The 24,479-nt window shown below is 38.8% G+C and overlaps 1 long non-coding RNA gene across 1 annotated transcript; it reads left to right on the forward strand.

Annotated features, from left to right (window-relative positions):
* Nucleotides 1-3,719: 3,719 nt before the first annotated feature.
* LOC141566063 (uncharacterized) lies at nt 3,720-23,979 on the forward strand. The gene is made up of 3 exons (XR_012489227.1): nt 3,720-3,785; nt 22,979-23,142; nt 23,644-23,979. It is a non-coding gene; the product is annotated as an uncharacterized LOC141566063 (long non-coding RNA).
* Nucleotides 23,980-24,479: the final 500 nt, after the last annotated feature.

The following is a 24,479-nucleotide window of genomic DNA, read 5'->3' on the forward strand; positions in this document are numbered from 1 at the left end:
TGTAATGAGTAGGAAATGTGTCCTTTCATCAGGCCTAAATCTGGCTCTCAGTTCCTCCTAGCTCCTACTTCTGCCCCTTGGGACCACTAAGAATAAATTTAATCCCTCAGTACCTGAACAGGAATATAGTACCATGCCTCCCTCTAGTCTTCTCTTCTCCAAGTTAAATGACCCCAGTCCCTTCAATAGATCATCTTATTGCATGGACTCACAGCCTTTCACCATTCTGGTTAGCTTCCTTGGATAACTCTTCAATCATCTTCATAAAATTAGGTAAACTAAACGGAACAGAATATTCCACATATGAACTGAGCAGGAGTGACTTTTATATGACTAATGGATTGCTACAGTATGGGACCCAAATTTTGACTGACTGAATTGGAACCGGACGATCAATTTGTCCTTTCAGGATTTAAAAAGCAGTCTCTAAAGCACTTGGTTGACTCGAGAAAAGCATCATTGAAAAGACAGCAGGAATGTCAGGATACCAAATGTTGGATTTATTCTGTCCACTAAGTTACTCCTTGACCTTAGATCAGCAACTTCCTCTCTCCAGTTTCCATTGTTTGCTTTCTCAACGAAGGATCACTCCATCTGTTCCCTTATGTCCATCACAGGGAGATGCAGAACTGCCTGGTGGTTGGATAGGGCTGCTCTGACCCAGAATTCTGTGTAACTATAAATTCAAGGCCTCATTAATTAAAAGTTAAAAGCATTTTAGAGCATGCTTCAAATTAGTGGGCTGAAGATCAAAGGGCACATTTTTGGCCAGGAGTTCAGAATCTAAAAGGCACAAACAAATTGAAGACTTTTGATTTCCTGAACCCACTGAAACCGTGACACTGGATTTCATGGTGTAATAGAAAAGTTCCTGAAAACTTCTCATCTCAGCTAAGAGAAAAGGTTTGCTCTTTCCTGTTAGTATATTATTTTAGACTCGAGTGATAAAATTAAAGGGCCAAAGATCTTTGTGGAACTTAAGAACATAAATCCAGAAAATCTGTTTCAGAGAACTTCCATGGCTGTGTATGCAGTCCTGCCCTTGGTGGGTAAAACAGCCGGCACTTGGTTTTAATGTTTTGGGGAGTGGAGAGGTTCTGTAGTACATGTGTATAAATGCCTATTCAGAGGTTAAAGATCTGTCGTGACCCACATCAGTAACAGAAAGCTGCTGCTCATGCAGAACGTGCTTGGAACCTTAATTGCATTTTGCAGAAATGTGAGTAATGCCTGCAGATGTGTGCCTGTCAGCTCCTCCCTGACCCACAGCCTGGCAAAACTTCTCTGGGGGAAGGCTTTCTCCACATGTTCTCTGCTTGGCCAGCATTCAGGAGCTAATTCTGCACAGGTTTCACCTGGGAAAAGGAGGGTTGCTTTTTCTGTTTGTTTGTGTTGAAGACCAGGGGCCCCTGCCCCTGAAAATCAGGTGAGGGACCAGGTCTGGGAGAGATCTGACAGAACCTGGATTTTCTGGCCATACCCCAGGACACATGAAGTTGTGCAAAAGGATCATTATTCCAACAATCATGTTCTATCCTCTGACACATGGCTCCTGTTAGTGGCCTTGGTGTTTAAATGATACCTTTGTCAAAGTCTCCATAATAGAAGTGGTTCTGTGCAGACACAGGGATGCCTGGGGCATTGCATCCTATGGCAGGCGCAGAAGCTCAAAGTCCGGTGTATTTGTTAGCTATAAAAGGGGGGAACCGTCGCTTCAGTTTACCTCACTTTGTTGTTTGACAGTCCTCCTGGAGAAACTCTGAACTTTGTAACATTTGCTGCCCATCCAGGAAAGCATTTTATAAACCTGAAAGCCTTATGTAAATGTTAGCCACCGTGAGAAGGATGATTCCCTCTCATGAGCCACCCACTATGGTATCCTCCTGCCAACACCCCTCACAGATAGGACTACACAGTCCTGGGTTCCTATGAGAGACCCTGGTTTGGACCCCAACCTGGAAACCCCCCTCCCCCCCGGGGAAGCCCTCCATCAGCTGCCTGCTCCCAAACTGGAGGATGTGCTTGTTGTGTGGCTGGAGGCTGTTGTGAAGAGGCCTGCAGGGTAGGAGGGAGAGGAAGGAGATTGGAATTCCTTGCAGGAGGTTCAAGCCGGGGGTGGACAGGCTGCACTTGGATCCACCAGCTGCTGCTGGCTGAGCCTTCCAGGCTGAGTACCAGAGGCAAGATGACTAGGATCTGTCAGCCTGAGGAAGAAGCAATAACCTGATTAACCCTGGCCGGCTCAGACAAAAGCTGGAAGCTTTTCTCTTGGAATGATATGAGGGGAGTGGGGGCCCCGAGACTGGAGGTGGAGGATTGTCTGTACCCAGAGCTCATTCAAGTGAAGTACCCCAAGTCAAGTATAATTTTGCCCTTAGGGAAGATCCCCAAGGACACCAGGGAGTTCTTACTGAATTCTAACTAGTCTCCTGTGAGCAGCTATGAAACTTGATCTGAGACTGTGGCCTATGGTTAAATATTCTTTTTTTTTGTTCCTGAAAAACGATAGAACCCCATGGGAATCAAACTCCCCTACTGCACCACAGAGTATGCTCTGTAGTGAGGGGAAAAGCACCATTTTTGGAATCGTAAGACCTAGCTACAAATCCTGGCTCTGCCATTTCTTAGCTCTGTGACCTTAAGCAAGTCATTTCACTCTGAGCTGAGACTCAGTTCTCCTATCTGCCCAAATGAAGACATTGAAATACATGACGCCCTAAGGTCACTTCTAGCTCTCAGTCTTTGAACCCAGGACCAATTTGAGCACGCTACTAAAGCCAGATCATTTCTCTAGAAACAAAATAGCAGCATTAAAAGGGTCTTGATTAAAAGGCTGTCTCTCGACACAGCCTTATAAAGGACTTTCTCTGTCCTGAATATCTGCTGAGATCCTACAATTTTTTGAGGTAGAAGAGCCCTTAGAAAATCTTTAATTCTGGGATTCTTTAAAAGATTTTGATTATTATAAGTTAATATAATGGGATTACTTGTAATGTTATATACTTTATTTTATACATTTAAAAACATTATTTTGAGAATGGACCATCACAGACTTCATCATATTACCCAAGTTTTTTGTGTTGAGTCAGTACCAAAAAAGGCAAAGGACCTCTGCTAATCCAACCCTCTCATTTTACATATGAAGAAAATGAGATCCCAAGGGTGTCATTGGCTGGTCAGGGTATTCACAAGTAGCAATAGCAGAGTCAGGATTCAAACTCAGGTCACAGACTCATAGAAACTGGAGCTAGAAAACACCCTAAAAATGATCTAATCTAACCTTTTCATTTTCCAAGTAGGAAAACTGAACCCCAAAGAGGCTAAATGACTTATGAGAGGTCACACAGATAGTAAAATGTCAGAGACAGGATACAAAACCATATCCTCTGATTTGAAATCTTCCCCCATATCAAAATCCCCCGTTGATTTTCTTGTCCTCATGCTGCCTCCATAAAGGGTAATTTTGATTTTGCATTTTGTTTTTCATCCCATTTGATTAGGCTCTCCCCATACCACCCCACCCCCATTAGCTCCAGAATGTCTGTGTTCAAAAAGAAATCTTAATCAGTTGGGGGACCGGGAGCAGTTCTTACCCTGCAAGAGTTAATTTAGGCTAATTTTACCAATCAAGTCTCTAATATTTCTTAGTCATAAATCATTCCCTTCCATTCCCTTAATCACTTTGCTTACTTCATTACTTGTTTTGTTTCTTTCAGGATAAAGATCCCCAGTGCAGCTGACAGTATTCTAGGTGTCTCACTGGGGTTTTGCCCAGTGTCTGTGAGGTAAGCTGCCCCCAAAATCACTTAGCTTTTTTTTTTCTTTCCTCTCTGTGTTATCATGTTTCAGATCTGTCTTTAATTTGCTGGTCCTTGGGTTTCTCCAGCTTGCATTGATTCCCAGCGTGTTTCTACCAGGTTTCAGGTTAGTGTAAGCCAGATGAGCCAATTTACATTTTTTCCAAGATGGATTGATCCCCTTCCCTTATCCTGCTCCCTCCCCTCCTACATGTATAATTTTTTAGAGTTTACATATTATCTTGGGTCTAAAAAAAATTACTGTCATGACTTGGTCATGACAAGGTATCTCCAAACAAATATTTTGCCAGCTCAGATTCAAATGTGTGGGTGTGTTCAGGGGAGCTACCAGCGTAGCCCTTATTCCCTCCAGGCTCCAAAGTCCTTGTTTTCCCAACTGCCAAAACTGTATGATTATAGTTCACAAAAGAAAAAACAAAAAACTTGAAAGCTTAGCTTAGCATCAGAGTTGGAACTGGGACATTTTTGCACTTGAGGCCGGTTCTATAAACTACATGCATGAATTGCACTCTCAATTGAAGAGGTTAAGGCTGAACTTAGCTCCAGGCTGGTGTAAGAGAGGCTGGTAGGGGGAGGGGGAGAATTTCCCCCAAGCCTATTTGGGAGCTTCCTATTTTAATTAATTATTTTTGCTAATTAAGTGCCGCTGCACTCTGTTATTTCTAAGACTGTAAATTCTATCTCACCCTATAAATTCCACACCTGGGGGCAAAACACTGATTGTCCTGCCCTAGTAAAACCTGTTAATCCTAGACTCCAGAGTGTAAAGGTATCTCAGGGATCATCTAGTTCAGTCTCCTAATTTTACAAATAAACCCTAATAAATGAAGTCACTGCCCAAAGCGAAACAAAGAACTACTACTGCTATGTGGCATTGGACAAATCGCCCAACCTCTCCCTATTTCAGTTCTTCACTTAAAACATAAGATGGACTAAAAGATCTCAAAGAGGCCTTCCAGCTATAAATGCTATGAACTCTTAAGAGTTAAGCTCCTCCAAAGATTTCTTATTTGAAATCAGAACTTTGAACTTTAAGTAAACAGAAGTAGGAAAAAAAAATGCTCCACTTTTTTTTTTTTTTTTAACTTCATAAATGTCTATCACAAGTTTCTCTGGGCACCAGCTTAGGCTCTGCAAAGCTCTCTGGGCTTGGGGAGTGCTGGCTTCAGTCTAATGAGCAAATCTGGTTGTTAGGAGCCTCTGCCACACTGGAGTCTGAATTCTGACACTGGACAAGGATGAGAGCAGCCCATCTGGCATGGATGCTCTGTTGGGCAGCTAGCTACATCCCAGACAGACATCATTTTTAATCCAATAAAAGGGAAATACTGTTAAAAAGAAAATTAAAACCTGCTTCCCACCTATTCTTAATGGGGACATTGCACGGGTTCAAGATCATCATGCTGCTACTAAAAGCAACTTAACCAACAGGTGTGGAACCATGGGACCCAGGGCTGCAGGAGATTTTTGCATTAGCCTCTCCTAAACCACCTACTCAAGGTGGAAAGCAATTCACCAGGATATTTGAGAGGCCCAGGGGGACAGCCAAGATCATTTGTTGCCTGGTTAGATGGAAAGCCAGACCTCCTATGAGGAAACAACCCTCCTCTTGCCATTGGTGGAAATTGTTTTTATGACCAGACTTGTCAAGTGTTTTGTTTTTCTGTTGTAAACTTGTAGTGTCAGAGTCCTGTACAGTCACTCCCCATGGGGTAAAGGGCAGCTGAGTGAATCATTAAAGAGAATCTGGGCAAGTAGGTAGAACCAGGATCCCGAGCCAGGTTCAGGGCGTGTCAGTCGCTTTAGCTCTTTAGTAATTGAACTAAGAAGCATTTTTCAAATAAGAAACAGGAATTTAGCGGCAAAGACCAACTGGCCTTAGAGTCTGTCGGTCTCTTCAAATTCCACTTTGGACACTGCCTGTGTGACTCAAGGCAAGCTAGTTAATCTCTCTGGATCTAAATTTCCTCATCTGAAAAAAGAGTTGGGTTAGATGTGCTCAAAATCTGTGATTCTGTGAAGGACAATGGGGACTTTTATTTATTTATTTATTTTATAATTATAAAATTTTTTGACAGTACATATGCATGAGTAAATTTTTTTAAACATTATCCCTTGTTTTCATTTTTCCAAATTATCCCCCCCTCCCTCCCTCTACTCTCTCCCCTAGATGACAGGCAATCCCATACATTTTACATGTGTTACAATATAGCCTAGATACAATATATGTGTGTAAATCCAATTTTCTTGTTGCACGTTAAGTATTAGATTCCGAAGGTACAAGTAACCTGGGTAGATAGACAGTAGTGCTAACAATTTACATTCACTTCCCAGTGTTGCTTCTCTGGGTGTAGTTGTTTCTGTCCATCACAATGGGGACTTTTAAAGAGAAAAAGATTCAGGGCTGGCCCAGGTGGTCGGACGGAGCCAACAAATACAGACAAGCTGCAGAAATTAAGGTTGCTGCTGTTGAGGTCACCTAGCCAGTTTGGGGGCTATTCTCAAATACTAGCTTACAACAATTAGAAATACACTCTTGACATCGAAAATCAGATACCAAGGAAAATTTATTCAAGAAGAATCTTAAGGAATCATCTTCACATTTCTGGCCAGAAGCTGGCTCTGCTCCTCTTGGAGAAGAGGGAGCCCTGAGCATACAAGGGGAGAAGCTTTATAGTTGGTAGCTCAGCACAGCCCTGCCCTTCAGAGAACAGATTGGTCCATTCCCTTCTGGTTATGGTCTTTCTGATACAATACATGTCTCCCTCTAAATTTCTGTAAACATATTTCCCCTGCCTCATCATACATCCCATGTTCAAAAATGGCAGTAAACTCCTCCCAGGGGGTGTATTGTTTAATATTCAATTAGCCTGTTAAGCTGGCACAATAGTAATTTGGTCAAGTCGGGTCTTAACCTTCCTTAAGTTCTCAATTCTAAAAACCTCTCCGTCAGTGGCACCCACTATCCTACTCTACCTTAAAGCTTGCAACACTCTGTGGAAATCTAACATTTCAGTATTTCTCACACAAACAATAGGGGAAGATACCAAGCTTTCCCTATGGAAAGAACCAGTCTGATCAATCAGATAGAGAATCCACTTCAGACAAATCTAACAGGACAGAGAGAAATAAGTCAAAGGAGAAGCCATCGGAAAGGCCCAGCCCTGGGATTTAGCTGCTATTAGCTAGGTGATCCTGGACAAGTCACACCCTTCCCATACTAATGTCCCCTTATGTACCCGTCATTTTATCACTAAGCCGCCTCATCGGCACATGTCTTACCTTTTTCAGCAGCCACTGGTTTACAGCTTGAATAGGCTTAGAAGTGAACACACTAGCAATCATTCCCATAATAACCTTTCCAAATAACCCTTTTTAACCCTGTTTACTTCAGTTTCCTCATCTGTAAAATGCATTGAAAAAGAAATGCAAAGCATTCCCGTCTCTTTACCAAGGAAACCCCAAATAGGATCAAAAAGAATCAGACACATTGAAAAAATGACTGAACAGGAACATAAGAGATCAATTTCCTGGACATGAGCCTCCTCTTAATACCTGTCTATCTTTTTTTCCTTTGATATCAGTGCTTCTACTTTATACTATCTCCCTTTTTCCCTGAAGATTACAACCTCAAGTATTCCCTTCTTTTCTAATCTTCAACTTCTCCCTATGTACTGTTTTATTTCCTAACGCCTTTGACCATATTTATCCTTCTGTCCTTAAAAAAAAAGCGTCTTAACTAGATTTTAGCAGTTCTACAGGAAACCTTTCCTGACCCCCTTTATTACTAATTCCTTCCTTCTGGGGATAATTTCATACTTAATATATATATTATCCTTTTCACATTACAACTTTCTCCATTGCTATTTCAATATATTGTAAGTCAACATAAGGAATTAAACGGGAATGGGGGGGGGAGTTTTGTGGAAGCCACAGATGGCATGCGAAGGCCAACAGCTGACTCCGAGCCTATGGCCAAATATTTAACTCAAATTTTATAATAAGGTACTTTAAACATCCTAAAGAAGGAAAAAACAAAACAAAACAAACAAACAAAAAAAAAAAAAAAAAACAGCTACTTTCTCTGGTACGAAGAGAGGGCCAAAAAGCTTTATGTGGATTTTCCAGATTGGGAGGGACATTGTGCCCCTGACCCTAGGAAGTAGGTAGAATAGTTAATTGTAGTTTGTTTGCATGTTGTCCCTCCCCTCACACTGGAGTGTGTGTTCTTTGCATCCACAGCACACTGTACAGTGCTTAGGACATTATAAGCACTTAATAAATATTTGTTAATTGTTCATCCCCTCATGATTCTATATACCTTCCCTTTCTCATCCAAACGCCTTGAAATAATTTCCACAGCTGATGGAACTGCTCCTCAACCCTTTGCAATCATTCAATTTAGATTCCCCTCTCCAAAGTGACCAGCCATCTCTTCATTACCAAATCTGATAATTTCTTCCCTTCAGTTCTCATCCTCCTCCACCTGCACCCTGCACTTAATGCTCTCCTACTGGATACCCCCCATGCTTTTAGGGCTTTCGTGACATCCTCTCTCTTGCTTTTACTACCAGTCTGACTGCTCCTTCCCAGCCCACTTTGATGACTCATCATCCGTATCATTCCTTCTAATTGAGGTATTCCTTGAAGCTCTCTCCTTGCTCCCTAGTCTTGCTAGGCACTCTCTAGGTGATCTCATCAGCTCTCCCGAGTTTAATTATTTTTATGTAAAAGATTTCCAGACCCGCGTAGCCAACTCTTCTCCCCTGAGCTTCAGTCCTTCACTCCCCAATGACTATTGGACTTTTCAAATTGGGTGTCCCAGAGACACCCGAAACTCAACATGTTGAAAAATGAGCTCATTATTGTTCCTCCCAAATCTACTCTTCTTTCCACTTCCTCATTTCTGTCAAAGACCTTACTACCATTCTTCCACTCTCCCTCGATCATAATCTTTTCATTATTATTCCACTCTCAATCACCCCAAAAATCCAATCAGTAGCCATACCTCACTGTTTCTGCTTCCATAACATCTCTTTGACCCTTTCTTTCCATTCCCATAACTATCACCTTAATTCCTGAACTCATCACCTCTCATCTAGATTTTTTTCAACAGTTTTCTAATTGATTTCTCTACTACGAGGCTCTTTTCAGTCCTTTCTATCCCTCACTAAATACCAAAGTGATTTTCCTTAAGGGCAGTTCGGACTAGGTCACTCTCCTGCTCAATAAACTCCAGTGACTTTACATTGCCCCTACAATCACCCAGTCTACTCTCCATCTGCAGCTCTGCTTTGTCTCAACTCCACAGGACAAAATATAGTTTAGTATCCCTTCCTGACCCTTCGCAGCTTCCTTTTGAGAGTTATCTTCCCCTGTTGAAGTGTAAGCTCTTTAAGGGCAGGATTGTCATTTTTTTAAACTATTTCCCTAGTACTTAGCACAGTGCTTGGCCCATAGTAGGCATTTAATAACTGTTTATTTAATTGAATCAAATAAAATTTTCTTAGTTTACTTTTAAAGCCCTTCACAATCTAGCCCCAAGATATCTTTTTTATTTTTAAAGCTTTTTTATTTTCAAAACATATGCATGGATAATTTTTCAACATTGACCCTTGCATAGCCTTGTGTTTCAGATTTTCCCCTTTTCCCCCCTCCCCTAGATGGCAAACAATCCAGTATATATTATACATGGTAAAATATATGTAAAATCCAATGTGTGCAAACATATTTATACAATTCTCTTGCTGCCCAAGAAAAATCAGATCAAAAAGGAAAGAAAATGAGTAAGAAAACAAAATGCAAATGAACAACAACAAAAGGAATGAGAATGTTATATGGTTATCCACATTCAGTTCCTTCAGTTTTCTCTCTGGATGTAGATGATTCTGTTCATCACAAGATCATTGGAACTGGCCTCAGTTATCTTAATCACATCCATCAGAATTGATCATCATATAGTATTGTTGTTGCCGTGTATAATGATCTCCTGGTCCTGCTCATTTCACTCAGCATCAGTTCATGTAAGTCTCTCCAGGCCTTTCTGATATCATCCCTCTGATTGTTTCTTACAGAATAATAATATGCCATAACATTCATGTATCACAACTTATTCAGCCATTCTGCAATTGATGGGCATCCATTCAGTTTCCAGTTTCTGGCCACTATGAAAAGGGCTGCCACAAACATTTTTTGCACATGGCCCCAAGCTATCTTTACAGCCTCATTGTATATTACACCACCTTCTGTATTCTGTGGTCCAGTCAAACTGGACTTCTCTCTGTTCCTTGCATACAACACTTCATCTCCAATTTCCATGCCTTCACACTTGTCATTCCCCATACTTGGAATGCATTCCATCCTTATTTCCACCATATAGAATTCTTTTCTTCTTTTAAAATGCAGCTAAAGTATCACCTCCTAACATGAAGTTCCATCCCCTGAGCTTGTAATGTGCTTCCTTCCTAAATACTATATTCTTAATGTATTTGTATTCATTCTCTTTACATTTATTTTTTATATACTTATACAATACTTGTCTCCCCCATTGGAGTGTTAGTTAGAAGAAGGGGTTATTTCATTTCCCTTGTACCTAGAACAGTATTTGGCACTTCAGTAGGCACTTAATAAATACTTGATTGTTTCATTTCTAAATTTTCCTGCTTGAGTCTCTGAACCAGCTTGAATACTTGAGTCCAGAGTTCTGTAGCACTTGATCCATAAGCATCTTTTACTTCTTTTTTTTTTCCCCTGAGGCTGGGGTTAAGTGACTTGCCCAGGGTCACACAGCTAGGAAGTGTTAAGTGTCTGAGACCATATTTGAACTCCGGGCCTCCTGACTTCAGGGCTGGTGCTCTATCCACTGCGCCACCTAGCTGCCCCCTCTCCTTTTACTTCTGCCATTGTTTCTCAATACCTGGTTCCAGACCCCATTCCCTTTTTCTCTCCAATCTAAGCCACTACATACCTCACAAGAGTGATTTTCTAAGAATTTTAAGTGGTAAAAGTAAATTCATAAATAATACACTAGGGTAAATTGTGCATAACTGAAAGCATCCTCCAGATGCTTTTGTTTGTAGGTAAAATTGTGCTGGTTGCAGCAAACTCTCCCTAAATTAAGAGTAATAATTACCCAAACAAACTGTACTAATTATCCATACAGGAAAAAAGTGGATGATGAATGTCCATTATCCAGATTATGACATGTAAGTAGGTAGATAACCTTTCCAAAGTATATTCATTGATACATACACATATAACCCTAAGACATAAGTTTGTATGTATATATGTATCTTGGATAGACAATAAAAAGGACACTGAGGTAGGCCCAAAATTAAACAGAAGGAAAATAGGATGGATTGTCCTTGAAAAATTGTAAAGTCCCTTTAATGGCTTCAAACTTCTTCCTAAAACAAAGTCCCCTCTTCTTCAATACTTATATTCTACTATACAAGCAAACTTGCATGGTTACAAGTCACAGAACACTACAGTCTTCAAGAAATTCAAAATGAGCATCAGTCAGAAGGCAGTGAAGAAATGCATGATAGGCATGAACAATGGAGAAAAGGATATCAAAGAAAATGTAAGAGAGAAAAAGATGGGCTGATTGGCTGAGAATGTTCTACTGATATCTTTTTTTTTAATAGTTTTTTATTTGCCAGTTATATGTATGGGTAATTTTTCAGCATAGACATTTGCAAAACTTTTTGTTCCAATTTTTCCCCTCCTTCCCCCCACCTCCTCCCCCAGATGGCAGGTAAACCAATACATGTTAAATATGTTGAAGTATAAATTAAATACAATATATGTATACATGTCCATACAGTTATTTTGCTGCACAAGAAGAATCGTTCTTTGAAATAGTTCTACTGGTATCTTCATGATGTCAAGCGAAATCAAGAAAGTGAAATCAAGAAAGTGAAATCAAGAAAGTGAAATCAAGGAAGTTCACACTGAGTGAATTTCCAGCGGTAAACTTATGAAAGGACATAGACAAGAATTGCACAGGAGGGACAGGGATGGATGAGCTACTATCTGTATCACTGGAGGGAGCATCTCCTTTGATCAAATCCTAGATCTATTTGAGCACTTGGGTGGTAGGTGCCTTGAATTCCTAAATTATTCCATCAAACTGCAATTCTCCAGGCCTAGCTGGGCCCGATAGGGGATTTTCCTTTTCCCTGTGACCTTCAGATAGGAATGATATCTTCTACCAAAGAACACTCCAAGCCATTTGCCCTCCTATTCTTGTTAGGCTAAGCTCACTTGTCCATTCTACAATTCCCTGATCTTCCTTACCTAATTATAAAGCTTGATGATTAAATGGTGAAGCTTGGGGGACTCTATTCATATTTCTATCTAATTATTTAGTTAACCTATTCTATTATACCCCACATCCAACCTTCTTCATCAGAGAAAAACAAGGAAATACATCTGGTGGAGATAAGTTCTTATTGCCTCAAAAAGTGAAAAGATTCAAACTGATTCCCAGGCCAACCCCAAAAGTTTACAAAAGATAATCCTTTTCCTTACAGGGCAGGTCTTCCGCGGACTAAGAGCTACAGAGGCCTCCAGAAAGGCAAAAGGAAATGACTAAGTTCAGATAAATATAACATTAAAGACTGGAAGGGGATCTTTTAAAAATAAATAAGAAAATACTCTTCTTACTCAAGGGGATAAGGGTCTAAGGGTCACGTACTGCAGAGCCATGGGCTACCAGTCCACATCTAGAGATGAAAAGGGGAAAATTTGAGGGAAATTTTAGAATCTTGCCAGACTTAGCAGCATACCAACCTCAATTCATCTAAGACTCCCAAAGCTAAGTCTGGCATTCAACTGAGATAGGTCAGGGAAGGGTTGGAACGGGTAGAGGTGGTTAAATCAGGAGAATGGCTATATATAGACTGATAATGAATGAAAAATCATTTATTCAGTGCTTACTGTGTATCAAATGCTATGCCAGCTGTTAGGGATATAGATTTAAAAGTTAGGTAGTTCCTGCCCTCAAGGAAATTGGTTCCTGATAGGGGAATACAAAACAAATAGGAAAACATGGCTAATGTGAGTTATTTTGGTTGGGAAGTCAGAGGAATGGTGAGTAAAGTCATAGAAAAATTGATCATCACATCCCTTCTAGTAGCAATGGCAGTACTGATTATATTACAGTTCTAGAGTTGGAAATCTTGGGGGAAGGAGGGAGGAGAATGGATGTTCATGATTTCAGGGTCCAGGGAGTAGAGTAGCAGATAGGGTAGATGGTTATAAAATAATCAGAGTAGAATGGCTAGAGCAAGGCAAGGAAGAACTGAGGTGAGGTGAGTTAAACCTTCAGATCTTGGGTACAGAGCAGGAAAATGAGGACCCTATTTATTAAGCTTAGATTTAGGGAGAGAAGAATGGGGCTGATTTAATCCCAATGTATCAGAGAATAGGGTCAGAACCAGACCAGAACAGAAAAGATGACTTGATAGTTGGTGAGTCACCTGTGTCCTAGGCCTAATTAATCCATTTTCCCCATTATAGCCAGCTCATCCTTTTGTTAACTGGTCATTTGAACAAGCTCCTCTGTAGCTATAACATTTGTTCAGTGGCTGTTGTTTTGAGGATCTCTCTTAACTCACTATTGTGTGTATGATTGTGTTCACAGAGTGTGTATGAAAGTGAATTAGAAATAAAATATAAAACATCAGTCCCATCTTGTTTTAAAAAATGATACTTCTCATTTAATTATTTTTATTATATTATATAGAGACTATTCAGTAGTGATGACTCTAGTTGTTCTGTATAGATAAGGAAGAAATAGCTGACATAGTATTACTTTGCAAGATTTGCCAAGCCCTTTGCCCCCAAATATCTCTCCCAACAGCCTGTGATGGGCTGTTAGCGAGACATTCCAATAGACTGAACATCATTTTACTTACTTCTCTCTTTATTAGATTCTTTCTTGGCAGCATGTGGAAACTGTCCCAATCCAGACTGAGGATCTGGATTCAGATCCTTGCCTGTCACCTGTGTGACATTGAATAAAATAAGTTCACTTCCCTGGGTCTCAGATTTCTCATTTGTAAATGAAGGGAAATGGTGAGGAAGTTGGACTATATGACTTGATATCTCTTCTAGCTCTAAATCTATTGTGCTATGACCTTGATGCAGGAAGAGAAAGGAGGCACTAAAAAGGCAGATATGGAAGATGGCAGACACTGATAACAAGCTGTTGGGTCAGATTCTTAAACAAACATCACATGCCTAAAACACAAGAATTTAATTTGAAAAGGCAGTTATACCTATTTTTTCATGCTGCAACCTTTTCAGGTGAAGGACTTGTTCACTCAAAAATGACAACATGACAAATGGTCCTCAGAAAGGAAACAGGTCCTACGGACTACCTCCCCAGCCCATGTAGCATAGAGAAATGGACTTGGAGCCTTGGTCATTTCCTTGGTCATTTTCTATTCTAGTTGCAGGGAATGGAGTCTTGGACCTAGTTGTTTGAGGCACGGGGACCCTTGGAGCTTGGGATTTTAGGTGAGTTGCCACCACCAGTCCAGCAGGAAAACCCTAAGAAGCCAAAATTCCAAGAATTTGGGGAAGTAATGGGAGAGACACGGGAAGGAAACTCTTTGGAACGGGACCTTTGTGGGACAGATGCCATGTAGTAACAGAGGTAGGCTGTAAACCTGACTTTCTTCTCCTCTTCACAGACTAAAGTGGTATAAAGGGGGATTATGGTCCACAGGGATTGGTGAGCAGAGAGGAAAAAATGGGATACTAATCTAGAGGGAGAACAAAAAGGCCCAGAATGGAACAGAACTATTAGTATATCTTTAGTGATCCATCCATGTCAATGTTGATCTTGAAATTACTGCATCCATTCCTCCTGTCTATGTTTTTTTATAAGTTTTTTATTTTATTAGGTTTATTAAATGTGATGGAGGCCTTCCTTCCTTTCTCTTGACATCATGAGGTTACCAATAGAATAAATTTATAAATAAATACTTAGCATATGACCAGTCAGCCCATTGTTTTCACTCTTACATTTTCTTTGGTACTCTTTCTTTGATATTTTTTTACTCCAGTTTCAAAGTTCTAGATTTCAAACAATATTATAAAGCAATAATCATCAAAACAATCTAGTAATGTCTAAGAAATAGAGTAGTAGATCAATAGGAAGAGATTAGGTATATAATACACAGTAGGTAATGACCACCATAACCTAGTTTTGATAAATGCAAAGATCTAAACTTTTGGAGCAAGTTATGCTTTTAATCATTTAATAAAAATTATTGGGAAAACTGGAAAAAAAGCTAGGTATAAACCAATTTCTCACACCATATGCCAAAATAAAGTCAAAATGGATAAATGATTTAAACATAAAAGGTAAAAATCACAAGTAAATTAGAGAAGCATGGAAAATTTTCAGATTTATGGAGAAAATTGTTTATGACTAAACAAGAAACAAGATCACAAGAAGCAAAATCAATGATTTTCATTATGTAAAATTTAAAAGTTTTTGCACAAAACCAATGCAGCCAAAATTAGAAGAAAAACAGAAAACTGGGGGAAGGGGGAATATTATAGCATCTTTCTCTATTAAGGCCTTTTATATATGTATGTATGTATGTATGTATATATACATACATACATATATACAGAGAGAGAGAGAAAAAATTGAGACAATTTCATAAAAATGAGAGCTATTCCCCAATATCAGAAGAAGAAATCAACTATCAATAGTCACATAAAGAAATGCTTTAAATTCCTAATAACTAGAGAAATGCAAATTAAAATAACTCTAGAGATCCTATCTCATACATTAGTTTGGCCAACATGACAGAAGAAGAAAACGACAAATGCTCAGACATGGAAAAATCAAGACACTAATACACTATTGTGTGAATGTGAATTAGTCCAACCATTCTGGAGAACAATTTAGAACTCCACCCAAAGGGCTGTAAAACTGCATATACCCTTTGATCCAGCAATGTCACTCCCAAAGAGATCAAAGAAAAAGGAAAAGGTCTTATTTGTACAAAAATATTTATAGCAGCTCTTTTTTGTGGTAGCAAAGAGTTGGAAATTGAAGGAATGTCCACCAATTGGAGAATGGCTAAACAAGTTTTGATATATGATTGTGATGGAGCACTGGTGAGCTATAAGAAATGAAGAGCATGATGGTTTCAGAAAAAAACCTAAGAAGACTTACATGAATTTATACAGAATAAAGTGAGCAGAATCAGCAGATCACTGCACACAGTAACAGCAATAGTGTAACAATGATCAATTATGAAAGACAGCTATTTTTATCAAGATAGTAATACAAGGTAATTCCAAAGGACACATGATGAAAAATATTAGCCATATCTAGCAAAAGCACTGTGTGCACTGTGTACTCTGAGTGCAGACATACTTTAAGTTTTTTTTCTTTTTCTTTTTTCTTTTTTTTTTTTTGTAGTATGGACAATATGAAAATGTTTTGCATTATTTTGTGTGTATAATTATAGATTGCTTCCCCTCTCAGTGGATTAGGAAGCAGCAGGAGGCAGAGAAAGAATTTGAAAATCACATTTTAAAGAAATGAATATTAAAAATAAATAAAGAAAAAATAAAATAAAAACAAAGATAGGCCTTTCAGAGAGAAAGTTAGGGCATTAAGAGCATTATGCAATATTCCAAATGCAAACCAATCCATTTTGCTATTGAATTCTTAATTCCTTCATAATAATTTTGCAAAGAAATATATGCTTTAAGCTGATTTTGCCTTTGGCTATCAAGTCTTCTCATTTGGTAGAGAGATCATATGTCTGTGAGCTAAGGTGGTTTCTGCTCTCATTTGGTCTTGCCATGGCAACTGCTTTATATCAAACTTCTCTTAGAAATGATGGTAATCAGATTCCAATGAATCCACCTCTCATTTATCAAAGTCAACAGCTTTTTTACAATTAGGTCAAGTTGAATCTTAGTTCTGGAGAACAGTCAGTCAATAAATATGTATTAAGCACCTACAATTTTCCAGGCACCATTCTAAAAACTGATAATATAAAGAAAGGCAAAATACAGTTCCTGCTCTCAAGGATCTCACAATCTAATGGAGGAGACAGCATACAAACAACTATGTGCAAGCAGGCTAGATGGGATATACTGGAGATAATCCACAGAGCCAAGGCAGTGACATTAAAGGGATTAGGAAAAGACTTCTTATAGAAAAGGGGATTTTAGTGGGGGTTTGAAGGAAGCCAGAAAGTAAAGAAGAACATTCCAAGTATGAGGTTCATCCAGCAAAAAATGCTGAGTGCTGGGAGTTTAAGGAACAACAAGGTAGCCACAATATATTCCTGTCCTTTAAACAGAGAGGGCAAAGATTACAGAAATGAAATGCTGTAAGAAACTATTGTTTCAAAGGAAGGTTCAGAAGAGATGGAATATCAAGAAATTAATGTGGAATAATAAACACAAAGTCTCAATAATTTTTTTTAAAACACTCCATTTCATATTTGAGAATCCTAAATTTTACTCTTTTTTATCTATTTAAATTATTTTATCTACATAGTAGTTTTATCTATTAAACTTCACTTTCAGAGGTCAAAGGCATCATATCTTTATTAGGAAAACAGGCTTGCATATTTCTCATTTAATAGTCACTAGCTGTAACTAACAACAATGCTGAACTACTTTTTTGTTTTAAAAAATACTGAAAGTGCAAAATATAATTGTAAATAAGTAGGTCACATTGGAGCAGTTCTAATTGCATACAGGATCTATTGCTGATCTGTATCCTTTTGTTCTAATTTGATATTGATTTTGACCTTTGTTTTAAACAGTAGACGATCTGACTGCACACAGAGATGATTCTAAAATGACTCCCACATTACTAACCAGTTATTTCCTGTTTATTAAGATATGATCGATTTCATTTTTTGGATGTGATGTCATTAGATGCTTACCACATCCAGAGCCTTCTAATTTGCTTCTTGAAGAAAATATTCATGACATTGAAGCCTGAAATCCATAATAATAAGTAATCCATAGTCTTTCAATTTTTACTTTTAAACCACAGTTTTCAAGATGCCTTTTGCTATCCTCCCGTTTTCATTTTTGCACTGATGGCATAGAGGTATAGATGAACATTTTTTTTAAAATAGTTAAATTTTTCACAGAATTGTTCAACTTTGTCTTCTGCACCAGATGGTGCATTAATTGTAATTATTTTCATGGTTTTCTTTATACTTAAGTTCATTAGGAATGCTGCATGATAACATGATCAATTATAAATGAAATTATATTCCTTGGTTATCTCTGGATTCCTGATGAAATCAGCTCTTCTGACCCCTTATTTGTGCCTCTGAGGAAAAATCTGTGAGCCAGCTTTCCATCCAGCTGCAATTTCTTTGTCTTCTAACTTCATTCAGTCAGATCAAGAATGTCAGTACAGATGGGGTCCAATTACTATAGTAATGCATCACCTCATTGATGTTGGACAGAGATCACATGTTGAGTATTAATAATTAAATCCTTGTTCATAACTGTTCTAAAAACTTTGATTCCTTAAACCCTTGCTCCTCTTTTCTACTACTCTACTATTATTAACTTCAAACATAGAAGAGAACCATTTTACATTTTCATCTCTTTCACCGGTTGACATTGCCAAAGAATCCATAGCATCATCTTCAAGAATCCAAGGTCATCTCCATACTATGATCAGATAACTCAATAAAATTTTTGCAAGAGAAATTATTTATAGGTGTTATAAAATACTGAATGTTAACAAATTCATTAATTGTACCTTTGTGTGTTCTTCTGTTCCCAAGGTTAATTATTTATATAATTAAGACCTTCTGTTTTGAGCAAAGATAGCATGAAAATATTTGATGAGCTTAATTCCCTCATGTGAAGTATAAAAATGATGGAACCCAAATAGCATTCAAAACAGAACAAACATATAACGAGCTTAGGAAATAAATGTAAGGAGAAACACAATTTCTGACTTTAAGTCACCATTCTTCCAGGCATAAATATTAGAATTCTTTAGCCAGGACATGGTTAAGGACTTGTCAGTCCAAAGGATGCTGAAATTGGAGGCTTACAACCAAGTCTTGGTTTTGCCACTTACTACATTTTTGACCTTGGTCAAGTCACTGTAACTTGGAGTTGATCTCTGAGTCTCACTTTCCTAATTTGCAAAATTAGAGGGGGGGACTAGATCCCCAAATTTCTTTCTATCACCATAGCTATGATCCTGTATATACATAAAGGGAGGAACCTGAGAGTTCTATAATAATGCCTGGAGCCTTCAGAGGCCACCCTGTAGTGTTCTGGTTGGTTTTCTGGAGGTCTCTGGACCAGCCTTCTTTTTAGCTGAGTAATCACCATGAGAATAGCCAGGGATAAAGTCCAAATTCTTTATTATCTCCTTCAAAGTCTAGTTTCCTTGCCTGGGGCTCAGCTAACTTTCTTGAGGTCCTCCGGAATGTGTCTTGGTTTTTGTGGGGGAGGCAGGCAGGAGGACCACACTATGGTCACTATTGTGAAGTCTGTCTCAGTCTGGGAGCTTCTGCTCCATGCTCCAGCCACTGTCTTCCCCTGGTCTGTTCCAGTCCCCTTCTGAGTCTGCCTTCCCCAACACTGACCCTGGCTGAGTTTGTCCCAGTTTATATGCTCTATTACAATTTTTCATTTCAGAATATTGAGTATAAACCAATCATTATATCACTAGGGAACCATTATTTGTTGTAAGATGTACTGAATTAGAGAACTCACATGCTAAACTAGATAACTCATCAATTCCACTGAGTTAGCACCTTGTAAGAATCCTTGTTTCAAGTAGAGTTCTGGCCCATCACACCACCCCATGAAGTATAGATGGGAATGGGTTTTCTCCTGAATTACTTAAGTGACACATGTATTCTGGCCTTTTGGGATAGATATGACCCATAGATTCCTGGAAATAGGGGTACAGTGCCAAAGATGACTGACAATTAGGTAAGGAAGATCTGCTCATTCAGTAGCCCTAAAAAGGAAAAGAAATAGCTTTTGCTTTTCTTCTCTCTTTCTTTCTCATCCCTTCTTTCAACTGTGTCAAAATTTTGTCAACTCTTCTTCATATTTCCAGTAGAGGAAGGATCTCTCTCTCCTTCCTAGTACCAATTAAAGCTGACAGCAAAGGTATGTATTTTCCTAAAACTGGATCTCAAGGCCCTTGCTGATTCTCCTGTTTTGTAGTTCTTTCCTAAGTATATGTGGCCAAACAGTGGTTCCAAGATGGATGTTCCTAGCCATAGCAATAAGCTTGAGAGGTAGAAAGTCATTGAGAGGCCTGGGTACTGGACTCAAGGTATTTCTTGCTGTTGCATCTTTTGTTAGATAAGATGATCAGTAATAAAAAGACATAACATAGCTAGTATTTACACAGAATTTAAAGTTTTCAAAATGATGAAAGTGAATTGTCTACTCAATATTACCATAAATTTCCCAAGAGCCTTTACCTCCTCAGGGCAGTATGATAGAGGTGATGGCTTCTTTGACCTTCTAAGTGCTTCATATGCTTTCAATATTTGTTTCTGGGCTCCTGTGAGAATTTCCATATTCCCACATTTCCATTCATCTCTAACATATATTTTCCCATGTCCCTCCTTCTTTTTATAGCCAAACTCTTTGAAAGCCCATCTACAACAAGTGCCTTCACTTCCTTTCCTCACTTCTTAACTTTCTATAGTTGGACTTCTAATCTTATCAATCAACTGAAATTGCTTTCTCCAAAGTTGTTTATGTCTTACTTGCCAAATTTAATAGTTTTTCCTAATCCTCATTCTTCCTCACCTCTCTGCAGCCTTGGACACTATGTCAAAGCCTCTTCTCCTTGATATTCTCTTCTCTCTACATTTTTTTGTGACACTCCTCTTTCCTCACTCTCATACTCTTGGTGTCCCACAGGGCTCTGTCCTGTCTCTACTTCTGCACTTAGTGATCTCATCTGCTCTGATAGATTCAATTATCATCTCCATGATGATTCTCAAATCTACATATCTACCTAACCTCTCTGCTGACTCTAACTACCATCTCAAACTGGATATCCTGGAGATATCTTAAACTCGACGTGTCCCAAACTGCAGCCCATAATCTTCTCTCTCCACATGTTCCCCTAAATATTCCTATTACGATTCAGAATATTACTGTCTTCCCAATCACCCAGGCCTATAATTTACGTGTCATCCTCAACTTTTCACTGTCCCTCTCACAACCACCACTTACCCACCTTTTGCTAAGTCAGACCTGACAATTTATCTTCACAGCATCTCTTCCATAGGCCCCTTTCTCTCCTCTGACTTTGCCTTACAACACCACATCACACTAAAACCTTCAAGATTGTATATCTGTCACAAGTCTGTCTCCACTTTAGTCTTTCACTCCTAAACCATTAAATGATCTTCTTAAAGAGCAGGTCTAATGATGTCTCTCTCTAATTAGTAAACTCCTGTGGTTTTACTTCCAGGATCAAATAGGAAAACTCTCTGTTTAGCATTTAAATACCTTAAAAACCTATGTCAATACAGTCCCCCAGTATTTGTATGCTTTACTCACCCCCACATATTCTGCAATCTAGGAACATTGATCTCCTTGCTATTTCTCAAACAAGCTCCTCCATCTCCCACCTCCAGATATTTTTACTGGCTGTTCCCCAAGCCTGGAATTTTCTCCCTCCTTATATTTGTCTTCCCTCAAGTCCCAATTAAAATCTCATCTTCAAGAAGTCTTTCCTCATTCCCACTGCAATGCTTTCCCTCTGTTGATTATTTGGTCTTTTGTGTGCAGTAAAAAATGTTTGTAGTGAGATTCTACATGCAGCATGTACACTGTCCTTGTATGGCTTGAATGGAGGCAGAATAGACAACTCTAGCCTCTTCTCCCATCAATTTTCTCCAAGGTATATTTTTTTTCCTCCCTGCCAGGAGGGGAAGCAGGAGGTTGGGTCAAGTGCCATATCAACTGCCCTCAGAAGGAGAGGGAAACAGAAACAGTCTGCTGTTCCCCTATTTGTCTAGGGGATATTATTAAGTTCGTCTAACTTCTGGTCACTTTGTGTAAGAGGGGACCCAAGTTCTATTTTCAAAGCTAAATCCCTTCCCACCAAAGACCAATTCTACAGTGAACACATGTGGATAAATAACAAAGAAGCCCATTTATCCAAATCATAGCAAAATAGAAATCAGAGAAGGGATATTTATAAGAATATACACCAGACAACACAGAATGAAAGAGCTCTCCCATGGGAACCAGATAACTCAGCTCAACTAAGGAAAAAGGTCTTGGATTTCACCCACAGGGAAATTCCCCCAAATCTCTGCAGAGTAGCAGATTGGACAAAGGGCCATGATGAAGATGGCCAGTTCCTCTCATGTTTCAACAGAATCTTTGCCTTAAGCAATGTGAATTGAGATTGGTCTCATTTTCTCTCTTGAATATAGAAGCCAGAATAGTAGAAGACTTGAAGCTTGACCCAGCTAAGAAACAACTGATCCTGAACTTGGCTCTTCCCAGCAATGGGGTGATTCAAGACAATTCCAATAGACTTGGGATGGAATCTGCATCCAGAGAGAAAACTAGAGACGGAATGTAGATTGAAACAGAATTTTCATCTTTTTTTGTTTGTTTGCTTACTTGCTTTTTCTTTCTTATGGTTTTTCCCTTTTGGGTCTGATTTTTCTTGTACAACATGACAAATGTGGAAATATCTTTAAAAGGATGGCACATGTATATCAGATTGCTTATTGTCTTGGGGAGCAGGGAGGTATGGGAGAAAGGGAGAAAAATTTGGAACACAAAGTCTTACAAAAATGAATATTGAAAATTATCTTTACATGTATTTGGAAAAATAAAATACTATTGAGGAAAAAAAAAAACTGGCCTTGGAAAGTACCCGAGTGGCACTGGAGTATTGAAAGAAATTTTTTACTTCCAGTGTCCCAATAGAGAGTGTGGTAAAGGGTGGAGATCTCTCACTTTTCACTAACTCTACCCACCCCTCATGTAGGGCAGAGCCTTCATCTCTACCCATAATGAGAAAGTTGTATACTAAGGGGCTTTGGGACAGGAGTTATGTATTTCAAGCATTCCTTGTGCTATGTTCCCAGTACCTGATTTATTTTGCACATTGAATATCTTTCTAGAAGGAAGCCCCGTAATCCCTCTTAGGGAAATACTTCACAGGAGCAAAGCCTAAACTTCATTTAAGGAAGTTTTCCTGGAATAACTCCAGTTTTGGGGTACAATGAACCAGAGAAAAAAAAGCCTGATCCCTTGGCTTTGAGAGGAAGATACCTTTTGACTTCAGGTAACAAATACGATCCTGAAACACGTTTAGCTTACTGATCTTAAAATGTATTTTTATAACTTGTAGTACCACTTTAAATTAGACATCAATTCCTATAACTTCATGACTATTATCTTGTCTATCATTTTTGATTTCTTATTTAAAGATCGGGAAAATCTAGGTAAACAATTTTGGCTTCCCACAGAAGAAGTTTGAATTTTTTCTTTTCTTTTATGGGTATTTACAATACCATACATATTGGTATAGATCCCTGAGTTTCTAAATTATTTCTGTGTCATTTGCTGGCCTTTAAGTGTCATTTACAGTTTCTGCAAAACTCCCAAAAAATTCTCATCTAACTTCTTATGCCAACTTGAGATATATCAAAATCACGATGAGGAAGTTTAGAATATGGAAGGGATAACAGTAAAACGCTTGCTCCACGCTAAGCACTATACTAAGTTCTGGGGATAACAGGCTTTGGCTAAAATAATGAAAATGAAAATTGTCTTTATCTTTCAGGAATCTACATTGTTTTGGAGGTTGGAGGAAGAAAATCAATGTTCTTAGTGCCTGTGTGATGTTAGACAAGCCATAAAGCCTAACTGGGCCTCAGTTTCTTCATCTCTAAAATGGAAGGGTTGGAGCATTTGACCTCCAAGGTTCCATCTTTGAAGTTGTGACCCATTTTCTCTCCCTTTTCACATGGATAAGTCGATACAAAATATATAAATATTAAAATAAATATAAATATCAAGTAATTGGGAGTATTAAGGGAAGGAGTAGAAATGGAGGTAGGGGAGTAGGAAAATATTGGCAATTAGTAGAATTAGAAAAGGTATAATATCCTATAGGACGTGGCCCTTGAGTTGTATCTGGGAAGCAGAGGTAAAAAAAAGAAAACATTCCAGTTTACTAGCCCTTGAAATATTAAAATAAGGAAATCTATTGAAGTCGGTGTCTTTCTGTTTATTCATTTTTTGTGGGAATAAAAGGGGAAAAAGGAGTCTAGAAATATATCTTTATCTGCCACGGTGATGTTGGGAGGGGGTAAGCCAAGCCATCTAATCCTTTTATAAAGGAGAAAAAAAGAATCTACTCAAATTTCCCAGCACATAATAGACATCAGCACCTAAAAGCAAAATCTGGAGGAGTAATGCAGGAAGAATGGGGGAGAACGCTCTTCTAATATCCACATTTTAAATGCTTATTTCCTGCCAATCTCCTCTCCATTCCCAGAGAAGCGAAAGTGGCCCACCATGCCTGAGCCTGTGTCAGCTGCCAGCTGTTACTTCCCTGGAAACAGGGTCAGGAGGCTGCTGGTAGCTAATAGCCAGTCAGAAGCTGCGAATGGGATC

Source organism: Sminthopsis crassicaudata, chromosome 4, assembly GCF_048593235.1.
Source record: "Sminthopsis crassicaudata isolate SCR6 chromosome 4, ASM4859323v1, whole genome shotgun sequence".
Classification (NCBI taxonomy): domain Eukaryota; kingdom Metazoa; phylum Chordata; class Mammalia; order Dasyuromorphia; family Dasyuridae; genus Sminthopsis; species Sminthopsis crassicaudata.